Source organism: Mus musculus, chromosome 17 (genome assembly GCF_000001635.26).
Source record: "Mus musculus strain C57BL/6J chromosome 17, GRCm38.p6 C57BL/6J".
NCBI classification, from domain to species: domain Eukaryota; kingdom Metazoa; phylum Chordata; class Mammalia; order Rodentia; family Muridae; genus Mus; species Mus musculus.
Genome location: NC_000083.6, coordinates 72,912,386 through 72,918,304, shown reverse-complemented (window position 1 = coordinate 72,918,304; position 5,919 = coordinate 72,912,386). Strand labels below are relative to the sequence as shown.

The 5,919-nt window shown below is 47.4% G+C and overlaps 1 long non-coding RNA gene across 1 annotated transcript; it reads left to right on the top strand.

The window, feature by feature from the left end:
- Nucleotides 1-149: 149 nt before the first annotated feature.
- Nucleotides 150-3,561, top strand: Gm30375 (predicted gene, 30375). The gene is made up of 2 exons (NR_168598.1): nt 150-1,957; nt 2,972-3,561. It is a non-coding gene; the product is annotated as a predicted gene, 30375 (long non-coding RNA).
- Nucleotides 3,562-5,919: the final 2,358 nt, after the last annotated feature.

The following is a 5,919-nucleotide window of genomic DNA, read 5'->3' as shown; positions in this document are numbered from 1 at the left end:
CACAAAGAGCCCGGGAAGCAGCATTTATAAGGGAGGGGCGGGGCTTGTCGGCGAGCGGCCCCGCCTCTCCTCGCCCACTCTTAGAATAACGTCACCAAAATCATGAATGGCTTCAGCGCTCATAGCTCCCGCGGGCGGCGGCGGGGACCAGCCGGGCTCTGCACCCTGCCTGAGCTGGCTCCCAGCAGCTACGAGCCCGCCCCCCTCCCCACCGTTGACACACACGCGTGTTCCCGAGCTGGAGTTCAATGTCAACGCAGCTTCCTGACCATAAATCCGCAGCGTCCGCAGCCCCCTCTCTGAACACAGGGACTCTAAGGGCTACGGGGATGGGTGGGCGTGAGGAAGGAATGGGGGCCCACGCGGGAAGAGACAGATCGCCGGGGGAGGGCGCCATTCTTCCATCCGAGCGCCCGCTGTCGGGTTCTCTGTGACTTCCACATCTCAGGACCCTTCACTGGTCATCCATGCAAAGTAGGCCTCTCTTGGACATTATCGCCTGTGGCATCCCGATCGTGGCGGGGCCGGGGGAAAAAGGAAAAGATGGGAAAGAAGGCTGCACAGCTGCGGGGCTGGAGGCACCCATGCCGGAGGGGGCATTGTTGGCTTTCTAAAAGTCTGCGGTCCTGGAGTCCATGGAGGGTTCTGTTTGTGGGAGAAAGGATGTGGTGTCTTACTAGGGTTTTTCCGTTGCGCGAGCGCGCTTGCGTGTGCACACACACACACACACACACACACACAGAGTAGCATATACGGTTTGCATTGGGAGTAGAGGGTGAGGAGAACGAGCGGAATACAAGTACACCCGGCTAGCCTTAGCTCCCAGAGCCCATCTGATAGAAAACACAGAGTTGAGAGACTGACTCCTTCATAGCCCAGGAATTGCAGTTCCGGTGTCTATCTTGGAGACTAAACTGCTGTGCAGCCCCTACAGCCAGGAAGAACGGAGTCTGACTCAGTACCCAGCGCTGCCCCGCTGTGGCCTCTGTTTCAATTACTCTTGTAAAACAGCTTCCTAACCTTGACCTATGTGCATAAAGGGACTGGGGAAAGGGAGAGCCGTGGTCGAAAACTAAACACAATTAAATGTGATTTAAAATAAGTCTGCACCCTGAAAGAAAAGCGTACTGGTTATATCCAGCAAAAAGCTGCTGGCATCAAGAGACGAGTTTTCAGTAGCAGGGGCCACGCGGATGTTGAGAAAGAGGACCTCATAATTTTCAGCATCTACTCTTTCTAAGAGCAACTTTGCAATAACTGCTTTCCCAACTATGCGTACCTATATACATCCTGAGTAAAAACTGGAGCGTCCTAAAAGAGCCGTATTTCATAAGCCCTGTAATCAGAAAAACGCAGGAGGCTGTCCTTACCCCCTTGAGACAAATGAAGCGCTGTTTGTGCTCTTCAGGACTATTCGCTTCTGCTTCTGACCAGGTGACAGGGGTCTGGCGGAGGGTGGGGCTTTATGAACAGGGGCCAAGGGAAGATGGTCCGTGGTGTGTTATTAATGGAGGGGCAGCCTGAGCCTTTTAATAGAATGGGAAAGTATCTCAGTGCCATTGGCTGACATGTGGCATATTGTCACCTGGGGAGCCAAAGAGAAGCCAAAGTCTAGAGATCTAGATTCTAGACCGAGCTTTCCTGGAAACCCTCTGAGGGTGGGCCCTGAGGCAGACCCTTGGGTTAGCAGAAGAAAACCTTCTCCCATGTTTGCCCATACAATCCCTCACAAGACCTGAGATGAAAGGCAATGGATGGTACCATCGTGACCTGTCACAGACACATGCATGTTACATATTTGTGATTATTACCTATCAAACCCTCTCACCACCTCCTCACACCACGGAAATCAATCAGCCCTTTTGGGGAAGAGGATGTGAAGAAAAGTCTCCCTCTAGAATAACAACCTGGCCTCGTGGAAAATGGCCTACATTGGAGGACACCGAGTTAGTGTCGGGTGAGTACTTTTTGGGAGAGTGTATGAATGAATACTTCAGCTCAATTTCAGCTGTCAGAAAATTAGAGCAGAAAGTCAGCCTTGGATCGTGGCTCCCAGATCTACACTACGCCAATTCTCAATGCTACTACATCTATGTGGCTCCTCACAAGGAGCTACGTGTTTTTTCGAAACATTGTCACTGTGTTGGCTTTTAACCGAGTGGAATGAGATTAAACGGCATAGCCTAACAGTTTACAGAGCCCAGTTTACAGATGTACAAACCGTGCTGAAGTAAATTAGGGAACTTGCCACAGTTAGACAAGGCTGGACTGGGACTGGAACTCCGGGTTTAGGCACACTCAGCTTCTGTCCAGTCCTTCACATCTCTGCATTTCCTCGTTCCTTTAAGATACAGGAGATTGGGCAGACAGTGGCAGTGCACACCTTTAATCCCAGCAGTCATGAGGCAGAGAGAGTGTACTGGCTAGTTTCGTGTCAACTTGACACAGTTGGAGTTATCACAGAAAAAAGAGCTTCAGTTGAGGAAATGCCTCCGTGAGATCCAACTGTAAGGGATTTTCTCAATTAGTGATCAAGGGGGAAAGGCCCCTTGTGGGTGGGACCATCTCTGGGCTGGTGGTCTTGGTTCTATAAGAGAGCAGCAGGCTGAGCAAGCCAGTAAAGAATATCCCTCCATGGCCTCTGCATCAGCTCCTGCTCCCTGACCTGCTTGAGTTCCAGTCCTGACATCCTTGGAGATAAACAGCAGTATGGAATTGTAAGCTGAATAAACCCTTTCCTCCCCAACTTGCTTCTTGGTCATGATATTTGTGCAGGAATAGAAACCCTGACTAAGACAGAGAGGCAGGCAGATCTCTGTGAGTTCGAGGCCATCCTGGTCTACAGAGAAAGTTTCAGGACAGCAAGGGCTACACTGAGAAACCCTGTCTCAAAATCTAAAACAAACCAACCAAAAGATACAGGAGCCTTTAAGGCACACACTTAACGTTTCTTCTCTTTGCTCTGAGACAGATTTCTACCATCCCTGCCTTGGATTAAATGAAGAAACAGAAATGCCAGCAAATGAAGTGACTTCAAGCCCCAGAACCTTAGAGCCGAAAGAGCCCTTCCAAATAGTGGATTCCAGGTTCCTCGTTTTACAGGTGAGAAGACACTTCACAGATTAGATGGCACATTCAAGGTCGCCAGGCTGATAGTGATGTAGATGGAAACCTCCCTGTCAGACCACTGGGCAAGCGTTCTTTCCGTGATCACGCCACAGTGCAGAGATAAGATGAGACCTGGGCTCGCTAACTCACCTCAAGCCATCAACCAGCATTCACGGAGCATCTCCTAGTGTGTGCACTGAACCCTCGGCACCGGCTTCTCCATCCACCTTTGTCCAAGGGACCAAAGGGTTGAACTGCAATTCAGCTTGAATTTAAAAATCTAGATATAATTAGAATTATTTTGCTTTCCAATGTTGCACCAGTCTAGTCTTAGCTCCTTTTCTCCTTTGGGTAAAATCTTTTTTTTTTTTTTAATTTTTAAGGGTAAAGAACTTAAGATATGCATACGTAGTGATATATGTACAAATATACACATACAAAATAGTGTGGAAATATTGCTTTGTTTTTTGCTTGTTTGTTTGTTTGTTTGGAGAAAGGGTATCACTCAGGCTAGCCTCGAACTTGCAGCAGTCCTACTTCCGCTCCTGAGTGCTGGGAATTGTAGGTATGAGTCACCCTGGCCAGCTGAACTTAGAATCTTATTAGAGTTATCTTGGTGGTAACTTTGTATATAAGAGACATGTATCTAACTATTCATCTTATTAAGAAGTCCCCATCTAAATTCATCTAAAGATGTGTCTCACATTAGGTCTCCTTTTGTTTTGCCAAGGACAATATTGCACTTGAGTTGAGCCAGTAGTGGTGAAACTGGTCCTCTGGTTAGTTCTATGGAACTTTAGCGAGTATATTTGATCTGTTTGAGGACAGCTGTGGGGGGGAGGGGGGAGGCAAGAAGCAACATTTGCAGAAGTGTTCTCATGTTTATGCCTCAGAACACCTTAGTCACAGTCTCTGTGACAACACTTTATGGATGAATAAAGACATCTAGTCTCCAGGGATTAAGTACTCTGGCCACGGCCACAAGGCCTTCTAGTGGCTGAGCCAAAACCTAACTCTGGGGCTTGCTAGTTTGAGAGCCTGTGTCCCCTACAGTATCACACTTACCATGGCCTTTGTGCCTTTGTTTGTTTTAACAGCTGAACTGTAAGCAATAGTAAAGACAGGACTCTTGTTAGCTCTCCAGTAGGGCAGGGCAGGCAGAGTAAACATGTGACCCATCGTGGTAACCTGGGAACTTCTTAAAGATGTCAGTCAAAGTCTTTTTTTTTTTTTTCAATGTGAGCAGATGGGGAGTTTGGGGCCAATTTTTCAGTGAAACTCATTTGGGTACTTAAGAAATGAAAGGGGCTGGAGAGATGGCTCAGTGGTTAAGAGCACTGACTGTTCTTCTGAAAGTCCTGAGTTCAAATCCCACCAACCACATGGTGGCCACAACCATCCGTAATGAGATCTGATGCTCTCTTCTGGTATGTCTAAACAGCTACATCTGTACTTACATATAATAATAAATAAAAATCTTTGGGCTGGAGTGAGAGGGGCCGGAGTGAACTAGGTCAATTCCTAGCAACCACATGATGGCTCACAACCATCTGTATAGCTATAGTGTACTCACATACATAAAATAAATAAATCTTTTAAAAAAAAAAAAAAACGAAATCTAAATGGCAAGAGTGAATGAAAGGAGTTGTGAAAACACTTGGGGCCTTGGAAAGCACTGAGCAGCATCAGGGCTTGCTTGTAAGGTGTTTGCTGAAGAATACCAGTTTAGCAGGGTCCACTGCATCGACTACAGAATCTTCTGCATTTTAGACAGAGCTCTTGATTCCCCCCTGCCCTGCCCCCTGCCTGTACCTCTGTTGCTATTTTCGTCAGGTAGGAAATAGACTTCAGTAGCGGTGCTCTGTCAAGTGGCCATGACTGTCACTCTAGTGTTCACATCTCCCTACAGCACCAGTACCTCCCAAGATAAGCCAAGCTTGGTGCATGATAAATACAGAGGCCTGGGAATGTGAATCTATCTTCTCCCCTTGGTCATTATGGAATGAGCAATCAACAATACAAAAACCCCAAACCCACAAGACAAAAATCTTTCAATCTTCAATTTCCTTTACTGTGTATTTGCTAGCAAGATGCCAATCACAGCATTCAGGAGGAAGAGGCGGGCAGGCCTTCAGGCAGCCTTGTCCACATAGTAAGTTCCAGGAGAGCCAGAGCTAGCTAGCTAACTAGCTAGCTACACACACACACACACACACACACACACACACACACACACACACATCAAACCTTGACCTCTCTGCCTCAGGCTCCTAAAGCAATCAAAGAACTCACTACATATCTATGTTCTTTGCAGATCTCAGAGAGATGATGATGTTGAGAGAAACTCAGTCTAGAAATTATTGGGAGCAAAGCATTTTGCATGGGTGTTGAGGTACGGTCTGTTGCTATATATTATAATGCTAAATTCTACATCCCAAGGTCTAATTGCTGCAAGACAAAGCAATCCTAACATATACCAGCTTTCATTGTATAAACCTTGCCCCCCAAGAGGTAGGGGCTTGGGTTCCCAGGCTTGGGGTCTGAGACAGACCACAATGAGAGGAAGAAAAAGTCACCGAGAGGGGGGAGGGTTGTCATGGGGGGAGGTGCCATGGAAGGGGTGCTGGGGGGTACATAGATCGTGAGCTCATGGCTATGAGGGGCAGCCAGTTGAAGCAAGAGCAGCCTAGGTGGAACATGACAAGTGATGTTTCAGGGCTATTGACAGGGAAGTAGACAAACTAGCAGAGAGGTTTCATAGCTGCCCAGCTCTGGTGCTTTAACACTTATTATAAATATAAAGGTTTTGTG